Source organism: Ananas comosus, linkage group 2 (genome assembly GCF_001540865.1).
Source record: "Ananas comosus cultivar F153 linkage group 2, ASM154086v1, whole genome shotgun sequence".
Taxonomy (NCBI): Eukaryota; Viridiplantae; Streptophyta; class Magnoliopsida; order Poales; family Bromeliaceae; genus Ananas; species Ananas comosus.
The window spans coordinates 6,350,982-6,363,359 of NC_033622.1; positions in this window are offsets into that span (position 1 = coordinate 6,350,982).

A 12,378-nucleotide genomic window follows, 5' to 3' on the forward strand; every position below is an offset into this window, starting at 1 on the left:
TAAAAATTTGAATATATTGTTTATCTTTTAAAATGTTAGTTAGAATACTTCATATAATGTTGATACCCATAACAAATTTATTAAAATAAATAATTAAATCAAATAAATCAAATAATTCAACATGATCTGTAGTCTAAATAATTTATGTATATTTTTATCTTATTAAACAAAAAGGGTCCTTGAATCGCACGCCGCGGGAAGGAGAATGTGGATATCCGTACGTGTGAGGTGAGGACTGGAATCTGGTCATTCGATTAAGCCATCAGTAATTGCATCGCCCTCACATTTCCCATCAAACCCACCAATTGCAGACAAACCAAGGGGCTGGTTTTGTAGGTTCAGTGAACGTACGTTGCTGGCCCGTGCGTCTCACAAAAAAAGTTATTAATAAATTCTAATTTTTTGTTATTTAAATCGATGACAGGATGGGTAGGGATCGAGACGAACTGTTCATTCAATCTATGTAATGATAACTGGTTAAATATTATTATAGGATTAATATAGACTTTAATATTAAAATTTATATCAGAAAAATAATCTATAATAATATATACGATCGAAGAATACAAATCCAATTATCATGCTATCATTAATTATGTGGATTAATAATTTTAGTGTACTTTTACTATACTTTCGGAAGTATAAAAAGTTCGTACTTCCAACTTTTTGACATTTAGATCAAGAATTATGCGGTTGGAATGATAGTTGTACTCCCAAGGGTTAAGTGATCCTCTAAGGTTGAGTGGTTCCTACAGAGTAATAATATTAATCCAAAAATTACAAATAGTCAAAGGTATTGATCCAAGGGCCAAAATATCAGAAGCAAAATACCTTTATACTTTCAAAGACATAATAGCTCTATTCATATTTTTAAATATTTTTTATTTTAGTAATGAACAATTAAAAATTAAAGAATGAAATTAAAGTATATTTCTTTCTTAAATATATAAACCAAATAACTAAAATAAATAAACTAGTTTGAAATAAAAGAAAAGCTCATTATAATATTGAAAAAGATGAGTAATATTTTTCTATTATCATCAGCATAAAATTTATAAATAAAAATATTAAAAAAATAATTTGAGTGAAAGCACTATCTTTGTAGCCTTGGCAATAACATTCTTATTGTCGTCGCTGACGATAAAGAGAAGCTCTTGTTAAGTTTTATCGCTACAGATACAACTAATAAAATACTTGATTCCTAAGTTTTAGGTTAGTGAAAGAATCGATAGGAAATTATCATAAGTATCAACAATAAGACTAATCAAAAAACATTTAAAAATTGAAATAGATATCTTTTATACAGCAAAAAAACTCGACTACCAAAATAAATATTCTAATATCATCCAAGAAAAAGAATTCCAAAAATTGAATTCTCTCATTTCAAGGCACCAGTTGATTAATTTTTAAAAAAATTATTTACATTATCAATCAAGNATTTAAAAATTGAAATAGATATCTTTTATACAGCAAAAAAACTCGACTACCAAAATAAATATTCTAATATTATATATTAAGAAAAAATTAATTCTCTAGCTCAAGATTAAGATTAATAGCATGCGAATTAGCAAAATATCACTTATATGAATTAAAAATATTATTTAACTAGAAAAAAAAAATTAATACCAAAAAATCATCCAAGAAAAAGAATTCCAAAAATTGAATTCTCTCATTTCAAGGCACCAGTTGATTAATTTTTAAAAAAATTATTTACATTATCAATCAAGTACCATGAGTCAATAGTTATAATTTTAAAAGTCTTAATTCATATTTGAATATCATAATTATATTGCTAAAGACCTTATCATAATTTTTATGAAAAATAGAAAAAATAATGCATTAGATGCAGCTCGCTAATAGCCTATTATTTTACATCTTCTCTTATGGAGCAAAGCATACGAAATGATTAAAAAAAACCATAAATCAACTTGATAGCTTAAAGCTAGTTGTCCTAATTTGTTTAAATTAAAATTAAAAGTAAAATTACACATTTAAATTTAAAATAAAAATTCAAATTTTGGGTGCAAATTCAAATACCAAAATCAAAATAAAAAATTTAAGTTTGAAACCAAAATTTAGATTCAATTTCAAATTCAATTTTAAAATTTAAATTTCAATTAAAATTAAAATTCTAATTTCTAATTTCCGGTTAGTTTAAAATTCTAAATTTAATATTAATTCTGAATTTAAATTCAAGAATTTGACTTTATATTTTTTACTACTAAAGTGAAAAATATGTAAAGTTTAGGGATCAAAATGGACATGCAAAAGAAAGTCAAATAGACGCTGATATGGCAATTTCGTTAATCTTAACATCTCTTTTAACGGTTGGGACGTAATCGCAATGAATTAAGAAAATTAAAAACTTGATTGCAAAAAGAAAGTTTGGAGACCAAAATAAAAAATGGTACAAAGGTTGAAAATGAGTGGTCCAATTAACGCTTAATGAGTACTATGCGGGCCCTACAACCCCTTGAAATAAGAAGAGCGCTTCTTTAGGATTGAAAATTCATGTATTTTATTGATTATTGATTATTGATGATTATTCATTATTCATTATTTATTGATTACGTGAAGACTGAGATTTTTTTTTTTATGTATGTTTGACATTTCTTTAAATGTCATCATGTATTTTAATTTTAAAGTTGCCTGCCAAATTTTAGTAAAAAATAATTCGAAATTAAGTTTTTACACAATTATTACTTTTCACTAAAAGTGAATACTAACCCACGTTTCCGGCGAGGACCGAGAAGAGAGGTGGGCTTCGGACGTGAATTGGACTCCGTTCCGGGTAATCAAATAGCTCATTTTCAATGGTTAGATTGTGCCGAAGCTAATGGCATTGATAGATTTTCTGTTCGATGCACAGTTTTCAAAACAATAGGTTTTATCGCCGGGAGGGCTTTTATCTTATGTTGTTTTTGCTTTTTATATGCGATCAGTGCTCCGTTTTTTGTGAAAACCTGTGAATAGTGCCCTTTCTGCGAGAGGATTTTGTTGGAGAGGGATTGGATCCCAAATTCGAAGTTTTGGAGTGTTTTGAATAATTATTATTTTACAATAATGATTTTAGGATTAAAGTGTGGGTTTGGGGGATTTTTTTTGGAACCCAAAACCCTAGATCACCCTTCTCTCCCTTCCCCCTCTAGTTCGCCTGAGGAGCTTCGCCGCTGTCGTCGCCGCACCGGCCGTCGGAGAAGAAGAAACAACTTTTTCTTCTTCTCTCTCTCTCTCTATCCCTTTCTCTTTCTCTTTGGTGCTGTGAAGGGAGGGAGCTCGATCCCCTTGTTACCATGCCGTGGGTCGTCGGGACCACTACTGCCGTCCCCTTAGCCTCCGACGACCCTCCCCGAGTTGCCCCCAGTGCCGTCGTGCACTAGAGAGTCGTCGCGGCAGAAATAAAGCTTTGCTAAGCACTCGCAGCCATGGCGAGCCACACAGCCATCGCCATCGTGCCGCGCCGCCTTTAGCCGTCACCGGTGAGCCCAGAGGGACCACCGACGTCGCCCCCAGCCGCCCCCGAGCCGCCGACGCGTCGCGCTACTGAGTCCTAGCTGTAATCCCTTTTAGGCCTTGATCGCCGCCACGCTGCCCCGCGTAGATACCTCCTGCCGCCGACCAGGGGTCCCGGCCGACTCTCCTGTGTGTGGCGACCCTCCCCCGGGCAGAGCTCCCCCTGCGTGCCGCCGGTCGTTGGATTTCTAATGCCCTGGCTTTTGTCTTGTGGTAGCCAAGGGGATTCCAGGGGCTAAGTTGGCCGAGCTCTCATTTTCGGACATTAGAGACATCATGTAACATACCACATCCCTCGTAAGTCGTGCCGAGTTCCGTCAAAATGAGCGGAACGCGGAATTGAACGAGTTGAATGGACTCTAAGCACATTAGAGTCCATAAGTGAGGCTAGAAGGGACCTGGGAGAGTAATCTGAAAATCTGGCTAAGTCCCAGATTTTGTGCTCTCGGGGACCGGTCCCTGAAGGAGAGACCGGTCCCCGTGCGCGTAGCCTGCCAGGAAATCCTGAGGCATCCGGTCCCTGGTGGTGAGACCGGTCCTCGGGAGACCGGTCCCTGACGGGCAGACCGGTCCCTCGCTGCGCAACAGCCGAAAACTCAAAAATTCGGCTANGTTAGTAAATAATATGAGGACTTATGTGTAAATTTTACACACGAATCGAATTAGAATTAGGATTCGGAATTCGGTTAATATCATAACCAACTTGTGGGTTAATGGATAATCTAATCGGAATAGGATTTCGATTAGGATTACGTTAGGGTTTTCTCATTATAAATATATGTCATATGACATATTAAAATTAACAGAAAATTAATACAAGAGAAATAGAAAATCCTAGCCGTCAATCCTTTTTCTTCCTTAAGTCCTCCACAATAAATCCATCGGCTTCGATCTTCAAAAGTTGCTAGCACATCTAGAAGATTGATTCATCTTCCTCAAGTTGACGCAAGAGTTAATTCGTGATCGGATTACGGATTGAAGCGGTCGTCCAATTCGATCAAGGGCGTGATTTCGTGTGGACGCGAGTAGAGGCCGGGCGCGTGCGCGGCTAACCGAGGACGAACAAATTTTACCAACAATTGTCGACTTCGCGGTGATCTCGACCCACGCGAGGTAAAATAAAATAAAATATAGATCCTATTTGATTAGATCAATTAGATCTATTATTAATGATCTAAAACGAAACACGAGGTGATCTTTTGGTTTTCAAGAAAATATTTAATTGTGTTATTTTCTTCCGCTGCGTACACATGATTTTCTTACAGACCCGTGCTCACCTTCGCTGCGATCGGTGAAGCCCCGGTGCATGCGTGGGACTTGGCCGCTTCCGATATCGAGCAATGGAAAGTTTTCTCCGCTGTTTCGATGTCGTCCGACCGTCGATCGCGCTCCGAACAGCAAGCATGAGTTTCATCACATTAAGATGAGTCAAATCGACTGGTTGGTTTGATCTGTTGCAACACAGATCGGGATAACGAGCTCGAAACTCGTATTTCATGTATTATTTTAATAGTATTTAATGCTTTAGTGGGCCAATTTCAAATTTTATATTATGATGACCCCGTGCACAGCCTCGGACGGTGTGTGATTGCTGTTGGCAACCTCTTGACTGATCGTCAAAGGTTCGAGAGCAGTCACGGAGTGGAAACGGGGTCCCATGGCAAAAATTCGCCGATTGGACGTGGTTAATGTTGTGATTTTCGCGTGTTGCATGCCTATTTGAATACCCTAAAGACTCCGCCAAGCCTTGTTGGCAGCTACTGCCACCTTTGAAGACCAGAGGCGGTGGATGTGCGGCAGAGGGGTTTCAATGCGTTTTCTAGTGAAATCATCGGTAGAACGCGGTTTCGCATCACGATGGATTTCCGGCTGCACGGTTGCACTGATAATCATCACCTAGTCTTGTTGGCTGGCCGCCATGGTCCCCTTGTGTGTTCAAAGGTGACAGACGAGCGGCGGTGGCTTTCGGTGCCAAAAAGGACACTTTCGGAAGCCCGGTAGTGAGTGGTCGATCGACAACGACCGAGTTGACTTGGACACTTGTATTTACTATTTGGACACCCAAATAGGTGTGTTGTAGGATAGTGGGTGACTCCCGATGTGAGTTGGTGCATTTAGGAATGTTTCCTGGCTCCCGGGGGCATCCCGATGTGTTTTTGGGACTCCAAGTGAGTTCGAGGATCGGTTTTGGGAAACCGATTGTACGGGTAGTTTTGGGTTCTTCAACAATATGTTTTGAGTCATGTGGATTAGATTCTGACTCGGTGGACCTATCGTGGTTTGTCCGGTGTCCCTTGCCTTGCAGGAGCTAGACGTGGCGTTGGACACAGGTAGGTACTTCGATCCGTAGTCGGTTCAGTGATACACGCCCGGTGATGTTCCCTTCGTCCCTATCTTTTACTTCTTACATATATACATATTCAGTGTTTGATCTCTTCACCACATAACTTTGACTCTTACTCTACTTAGTATACTCTCTCATTTGCCATGATATAGAAGTAGAGCGGTAGTAATACTTGCATTTATATTCCTGTTGATTTGAGTGGTCGGTGCCTATGTACTTATAGTGTCATTGATCTCACACTTTCTAGTTGACTAGAGTAGTCGGTTCCTCTATACTCTTGTCATTGTTGACCCGAGAGATCGGTTCTCATGGATACACCATAATTGACCAGAGTGGTCGGTTCCCTGATACTCTTGTCGTTGTTGACCTTATACTTTCTTGTTGACCTGAGTGGTAAGTATTTGCATACTTGAGAGGATGTTGAGTTGTTCCATTCTAGTTGACCTGAGTGGTCGGTACCTGCATACTTGAGAGAATGTTGAGTTGTTCCATCCTAGTTGATCTGAGCGGTTGATACTTGCATATACTTAAGAGAATGTTGAGTTGTTCCATCCTAGTTGACATGAGTGGTCAGTACTCGTGTTCCCTAACAGTTCGATGACCTATTGGGCGGTGTGACTTGAGGGACAGTGATTGTCGGCTTTTCGCTGACGGTTGGCCATTGATCATATTCGTATCGATCACCACAGCTCGACAGTATTTCACAAACACTAGCAGTCTGATACCCCGCAGGAGGATGTCCTTTTCTGAAAAAGTGGTTGGTTGCCAACCCATGAGCGGAGCAACCATTTGTTAGGGTTATATGATAGACATAGCGGTTGTGGTTTGCCTGAGGTCCTTATATCGACACGGCGGTATAGATTGGGTATATTTGTGCTATCAATTGCAATTGACGCATAGTCATTTCTCTATCTCCCCTGCAGTAGCGGTTATTCATACCATTGGTGGTTTACACTTGATGTTTTGGATGATATATGTATGAGCTTTGGGTACTCATAGCTTTGCAATATTCGTGGTTTTTGAACACATATGGCTTTGGATGCGAATCTATTCTATCCCTTGTGGTAGTGTTTTAAAAAATAAAGGTTTCCATGTGGAAAATAATTTTTAAAATTATTTTTCGTGATTTTTGTAAAGTTAAAATTTCAAAGAAAAGATTTTCGTGTGAGAGACACTTTTAACTATTAGGATAAATGTGGAATGGATGTGACTAAGGACGGCTAATTGTATGTTGAAATGAGTTGATCCTTATACATCTTTTGTTGTATGTGAATGAAGATCGGGTTGTTCAATTATACTATATCCTACGCCGTGCAAATATAGAGGAGATTTTGTCCGTTTGTTTTCGAAAATTTTCTATATTTGTGGTGAGTCTGTTGCACCCTTGGGGTTCAAGACTTTTTTTTAAAAAAAATGGACAGTTTTTTGCTTATTCAGATTTATTAAGACAGCCCGATTTAATTGACTTTCAAAAAGGGACCCCGAGGCGTGACAGATTAATGCACTGGTTCGGACCCCGAGGCGTGACAGATTTACACGTTGGCTCTTTAGTTAGTTTTTCTTTTTTCTCCCTTTTAATTTTAAGAACAAGATTGCAAGCTATTTACTTTATTTATTTTTTTAAAAAAATATTTAGATAAAATATAAAATAATAAGATTTTTAACTTGTGATTGAATACCAATAATGAAATCTTAACCACAATATGTTGGGTATAAACGAAAAAGATTTCCTTTCATAACAGGTAAATCACATAAATAACAAATTGATAACTAAAACTAATTTGATTATTATGCAATGTATATATAGTAACGCAAGATCTAATCAACAATAATATAATAAATTTATATGAAAATAATATTCTTTTAGAAAAATAATTCTTACGCTTGTGTCCAACATGGAGAAGACTGGCGATTGGATGCTATTGATATTGCTATTATGGAACTATTATGCAACATGCACGAGAGAAAACAAAAAGAAAGAAAAAAAAAAACTTAGAATGAGGAGTTTCGACACGGCACTGAAATTTAGATGAAAATTTTAAAATTAGAGAAAATCTTTAAACTTCGCAAGTAGAGTGAATTATACGTCTCTTCAAATTGTGTGAATGAGAACTCATTGAGAAACTCCTCAACCAAATGAAAAATAATATAATAATTTTATATTAAAATAATATTTTTAGAAAGAGCAATTCTAGTATTTATCATCAACAAGGAGATGTACAGTTGGGTGTTATTGATATTCTTATATGCAGAGTAAGGCTACTTTGCTTTTAGGAGTATAGTAACCATTTATGCTCCTATAAATTTCTAATCATCCATCAATTTTGATGAAGGTTAGGGTGAAAAAGAAAAGAGAAATTGTAGAGAAATTCAACGAAAAGAGAAGTTAAGAGAGAAATGAGATATTAATTCTAACTACCCATCAAAATTAATGAATAATTACGAAATTAGGAGCACAAGAATTACTATATATACTTCTAATTAATAGCACAGTAGCCCTACTCCTTATATGTAACAGCTAGCTGAGCCAGAAAATAATTAATCTTTAATAAAAATGTGACGGGAGTCCCTCAACTATAGACTATTATTGTAAAACTGATCTGACTATCGATTATTGCTGCCCTTTTGTGACTAGCAGTTATATATTAGACTTTAAATTTTACGATTTATCTATTCGCATGATCTTTAATTCAAAATATTTTATTGAAACTAATCTTGGGAAGTTGATTCAAAGATTTGGCCGTCTCTTTGCCATACGTATACTTGTAGTATATATTCTTGATCTTAATGAAAGGGGCGCATCAAAGGAGATAATTTATTTTACATGTATAATTATTCCCTCCGGCCCCAGTCCCAAAGTATCTGAGTTAGCAAATAAATAAAAAATTGTCCGTGAAGCTTGCGCCATGCATGGCGAGGAGACTAATGTAGACATAGATGCATGTAGTAGATTGTAAGGTGACGCACGTTAAGAAATTGGGCACTGAAGCTGTACGCGTTTCCCGTCAAAGTTATCTTTGATCGATGGAGAGATTACAAAAATTAATATAAGAAATAAATAAAAATTAACGAAGAGAAAATATATAAAAAAATTACAAACAGAATTCTCATTTATGTTGTTTTCGTTTCTCTACGAAACGAATTTTTTTGTGATATGAAATTAAAGGTCTTTATTTTCTCTTTATTTCATTTTATTTTTTATCTTATGTTATTTCCTTAATTACGTTTCAAAGTTTTTTTTAATAACTTTTCGCCATTTTTTTTTTCCGTGCAGGCAAACAAAACATAAGCAAATTAACCTATAGCAAATCTAGCCAGTACAACAGAATTGGGTTATAGCGACACGTGTTTGGAACACTTTTGTGTAAGTGTCTCATTTATGTCAAAATTTTTAAAAATCTACTAATGCCTAAATATAAAGCCTAATCCAACCAAAAATAAAAGGTTACTCTACTCAACCCACCCCACCCAGCCCATTCGGTCCGATTACAAACAGAAAAGAAAAAAAAAAGAAAAATTGATTACCATCTCCTCTTCTCCCTTCACTCAATCCACTGAAATTCTAGACGAAGAGCCCTTCACTCTCCTCATCCTCCGCCACCGCAGCTAATAAGGTAGAGTTCCGGCGGTTGCTAAATACTTAAATAAGTAAATTAGCAGCACTCTTTTTAGGTTATACCGACACTCTTTAACTGTCATTATATACCTAATGACCCCGCATATAGCAACACTTTTTAAAAGTGTCGGTAATTTAGCCAACAACACTTTTTTTGACCTGTACCGACATTTAAAAGTGTCGCTGTAGACCGTTTTTATTGTAGTGAGCTAGCTATTTTCATAATATGTAATTAATAAATTTTGAATCGAAATGATTTGAACATTAAAAATATATGACCAGTTTGCTTGCTGAACGCACAGGAAGACTGAAAAAATATTATATAATTAAGGGTGCATATTACATGATTGCAAAATATTATACTTTATTATAGTACTAGTGAAGGCCCGCGGTTCGCGGCGGGAAATTTACGTAATTTCTAAAATCTTTTGAAATAAGAAAATGCAAGTCCGAGCCCAAAATGAGTTGTAAGGCTAGGAGGAAAGTTGAATTCCAAAATAAGTTTTAGTTCATCTCATAGAGTTAGACATAGCAAAATAAGAAAATGCAGAAACCTGGAAATGAAAATTGAACAAAAGTGTATATAAGCCTGCAAATTTTTTAGGTACTTACATAAAGAAAATTTGCATTTAAAAAGGAAAACAAATCTATAAATGATATACATGTTTGGAAGATTCGACTGCACAAAAAAAGACCAATCCAGCTGAAAACACATGTTTTTTAACCTCCATAAGTACATGCTGAACAAAGCAAGTAATGAGTAGAGCACCCAAATCCCCAACCGGACTAAATTAATCAGAACCCCAGGAAAAAGATTAAGAGAGGAAAAGAAAAATAAGGGAAACAAATCAAGAATTCATACAAAACACATACAAAACTCAATAAGACATGCAAAAAAGAAACTGGTGCAGAAAATAGGATCAAACTTAACACTGCAGGAAATAAATTCAAGGTCTTTTTATAATACATCGCTTACCAACCCTAGCACGACATGTAAGATTAGGTAGAAAGTTGGATTTAAAAATAGGTCTTACTTTATCTCATAGAGACATAACAAAATAAGAAAAGATCTGAAACCCGAAGACGAAAATTGCATAAAAGCATAGATAAACCTGCACCTTTTTGAGGTGCTCACACCAAACAAAAACTGCCAGGAAAAAGAAAACAAATTTATAAATCAGCAGCGATAATATATGCATTCGAAAGATTTTGATACAAAAAAATAGAACCAATGCAGCTGCAAACAGTTCTGTTGGTTGCCGAAATCCCCGACCCTTGACCCGGTCAAAGATCATCCTCGAGGAACGTGTCGGGATGGAAACAGCTTATAGTACTGACCCTCGAAGTTCGCGCCCTTCGATTAATCAAGCGATTCGGCTGATGAGGGATCGGATCAGCCGGGTTCGAAGCCTCTACAGTAAATTTGATTCGGCTGGAAGAGCCGAATGTACGGACCAAGCAAAAACTGAAGTCGGCCGATGAGCCGAATGGCTAAAGAACACAGGAATTGATCGACTTAAAGAGCCGAATGCCTTTATATTCACTAATAAGAAGTACAGGGGTCGAGTGTGCCGGATGGCATGCAGACTCGGTCGATCTACTTAAACAACTCCTAGGAAGAACAATGAATGCGGGAAAGAGAAAATTACAAGTAGACTACTCCTAAAAAATGTAGGAAATTGCGAGGAAAATAAGGGCGGTATTTTGTTCACAAGAAAAAGACCTCTTTTTAGGGCGTTATTGGCCTATTTATAGATCGCCCCTTGATCAGTTATTGCTTTTACACGATCGGCCACTATCTCCTAATATTTCGGACCACCTCCAGCCGATCGGAACTGCTTGCAACTGCTTGCGGTTACTGTAACTTCCCTCAAGTCGTGCGGTTTAATATTCTTCCGGTGCTCCTGGTGCACTGCAAATCAATACAACTGAATGGAATACCGGTGTACCATATGTCCGTGCCTTATTGGCTCAACAATTTCCCCCTCGACAGCTTTTGAGTAACGCTTCGGTAGCTGTCGTGATCCGAGGCGTGGTTCTCTATCCAATCAATTTTAAATTCTCTGCACGACCTCATCTTTGCCGTCCGTCAATTTCAAATTCTTTGTACGGCTTTATCTCAACCGTCTGCTTTTTCTACTGCTAAAATCCCGCCATCACTTCGGTAATAGGCGCGATCCGAAGCGTGGTTCTTGGTCCAAATGCTTTGTACGATTGTGCCTCGATGGCTGATGTAATCTAAGGCACGACCTCTGCTCAATTAATTGCAAATTCTCTGTACGGTTTATATTCGGCCGTTCATTCCTCTTCTACGGCCTTGATCTCGCCACCTATTTTTGTCTTATATGCGGCATTAATTAGGTCATCTTAATTACCGCCGTCTATTCATCATTATAGCCGACCTTGGAACTCGCTTCGATGCGGCGATTCGACGCGACGGCCTTTTCTTCTCTACCAAGCTTCTCATTCCCTTTTTTATAGCCTTTTATTATCAGGCTTCATCGTTTTCGCTCTCTATTTTTCTTCATTTTCTTCGCCTTCTCTTTGCCTCCTCCGGCTTCTTCTTCATTTTCTTTTCCTTTTTTGACTAATGGCACTGGTTCCACCTCTTCCTTCTCACCTGTCTCTAGATTATACTATACTTAAACCCTTCGTTGATTTAGACCCATCTCGATTTATTTTAGGTCCTTCTCTTATAGACAAGCCATCCCCTGCTGATTTCCTATTTTCTAGTGATGGTCTTCCCCTGAGAAAAGCCATTCATCTTTAATCTTGGTACTCATCAGCTTCGATAAGAAAACATCTTCGAACCTGGCCAAGCGTCTCAGAGGCATACTTGGCTTGGTTAGACAGGGTAGAAGCCGCCTTTGGTGACTCTTGGCGAGAAGTAGGGATTTATGAAGCG